The sequence below is a fragment of the Montipora foliosa genome, chromosome 2, assembly GCF_036669935.1.
Source record: "Montipora foliosa isolate CH-2021 chromosome 2, ASM3666993v2, whole genome shotgun sequence".
NCBI lineage: Eukaryota > Metazoa > Cnidaria > Anthozoa > Scleractinia > Acroporidae > Montipora > Montipora foliosa.
In genome coordinates this window covers 28,596,808-28,599,122 of record NC_090870.1, presented here as the reverse complement: position 1 = coordinate 28,599,122, position 2,315 = coordinate 28,596,808, and the positions used below count along the sequence as shown (strand labels likewise).

Genomic DNA, 2,315 nt, shown 5'->3' with positions numbered 1-2,315 from the left:
ACCGAACAAGAACAGCTCCCCTAATTACTTTATTTACTATTTGTTGAAAGGAAGTGCTCTCGCATAAATGACGCATGTACACTCATTTGAAACTGAAAATCTACGACTTCCGTGAATTTACTTTTAGTTAACAGCCCTTTATTATAATCGGTCACCTGAATGAAGTTGCCAGTTTCTGCACTCCCAATACTTGCGCTCGTTAAACGATGGGGTATTCTTCGACACACTTTTGTACAGTTGCTTTTGAGAATCTTCGGTTCACCTAAAAAATCTCCCCACTAGTACTGACCATTTTCATGGCAGGGTAAGGAATTAAATACTGATTTGACTTTTAGGGCCAGAGAAAACGACATTTTCACTTGTTAGGTTTAATATTACATCACTGAGGCACATATTTTTGACGTCACTTCAATCAAGGAACACTTCAACTGGAACGGCTTTATCTTGTAAGGTACCAACCGTGTCGTTTAACTCTTCTCCAAGCATAAGTGACTTAATATCAGAATAACAGATACCAGAAGTCAGGTTCCGAGCCTTGTTGTTAGCCCTTGTGGATTTTCGGAACAATAGCTCCACCTAGAGTTTACCAAAAAGAAAAGAACTCACTAATTGTTACTTCAATTTCATGCAACTACGAGCACTGTGATACCTTTTCTAGCACTGTATTCCCGCATCTCTTCCACAGTAGTAGCTTTTCCTCCAACCCTGGAAAGGCAAAACAAAAACACTTTCCAGCTTATTTTCTTATCTTGCGACCAAGCAAATAAAAAAGCCTGAGCTATGAAATTTGTTGTCATAAACGAAAACAGCCGTTTGCGAACACGAGATTTGCTTTATCATATAAAGGTTCTGCTATGTGTTACTGTAATGCAATGTTGTTTTCTACACGGTCTGTTTGTGGTAAATTACACAGAAATTTCAGCATACGACTTTTAAATTGAAATGTTGTCCATTTTACTGGGGCGAGATTGACAACACAAAAGCTGACGCTCGAGATTTGCACCATTCAGCCAAGTGGACTCTACAGAGGCAAAGACATTGGCGTGGGTGTGCAAGAGTTGTCTGAAAGCATAGAAAACATGAATCCCAAAAGTTTAAATTACTGGCTATCCAAATTCGTGCAGGTAGCTTGCCAACAAGTCACACGATAAATCCCTCTGAGAAGCTTCACAGTATTGCCTGCGGTTTTAAGTGTTCCCTGGTAGAAAAAAAATGGCGAGGGCTGGAGTCGTGAAATACTGGTCAGCAAACGTCATACCCGTGCAGTGCGGATACTTGAAAGATTCTGGAGAATGCCAGGTGATATTTTTTGGGACATCCATCATATCGTGTTTGACATTCCATTGTAGCCATTCTGTGGAAGGAAATATTACGAAACAGATTTCTGACAGATACCTTACAAAGAATTCCCTTTTTGTGGGTCTCAGTTAAGTCTGAGGTATCTACTCACCCATCTTCTGTAACTTCTTTGACGAAAACACTAAGCTTTCCAGAAATGATTCCTTCGTCGTTTTGGGTCTAAAGTGACATGGGATCAAATAATGTGTATAAATATGAAATCTTTTCATTTACATATTCCAGTTGAAGGAAGACTAACACGTGTTGCCGCACATGTCTGCCGAAATTCACAGGTAATGCGTTAAATAAATCGAGCCTTTAAGATCCAAAGTATTGAGTATTGGAAACATAGCCGAGTAGAAGGGGGTCACCATCCGTATTCCCAGTCTCAATGACAATGTGATCACCATTATCCCTGGAGCTCGAAACTATCCAAATATTTCTCTAAAGTACATTTGCACGAGCCAGTATCGTTAAATGATCACCCCACATTCCCTGTTTGCTCATTTTTCTTAAATAACCCTGAAGGTCATTATTTTCAACGTACATTGATAGATCGTTTTGGGAGATCTGCAAATGAAGAGATTGCTTTAGAAATACAATTACAGTTTATATGTTATCGGTGACAGTGTTGTCTTAGAAAAAAAAAAAAACCTCAACTTCATCAAGAAAGATAAGATTGTTTTCTCATCTACCAACCCACCCCAATAGTGGATGGGTTTTTCAGAGCCTCCACTGCCATAGCTCTGAGTTCGAAGTGTGTGCATTGTGTATCCTTTACACGTTTGAGTTGGTCACTGATGGCGTGGAAAAGGCAATTCCCGTCTGGCAGAATTTCCACTGATCGGACCTCCAGCCCCGAATTGGTTATATTTTTTAGGAGCGTACATTCTTGCTGTAGAATTGTCCTCCTTTCTGCGATGGACTGCCGAATGGTCACAGCCACGTGTGATTGCAAGTACTCGTTTGAGAAAGGT

At 40.1% G+C, this 2,315-nt stretch overlaps 1 long non-coding RNA gene across 1 annotated transcript; it reads right to left on the bottom strand.

Moving 5' to 3' along the window:
• Positions 1 to 472: 472 nt before the first annotated feature.
• LOC137991963 (uncharacterized) lies at positions 473 to 1,189 on the bottom strand. The gene is made up of 3 exons (XR_011121624.1): positions 1,104 to 1,189; positions 650 to 705; positions 473 to 576 (listed from the first exon to the last, which is right to left on the bottom strand). It is a non-coding gene; the product is annotated as an uncharacterized lncRNA (long non-coding RNA).
• Positions 1,190 to 2,315: the final 1,126 nt, after the last annotated feature.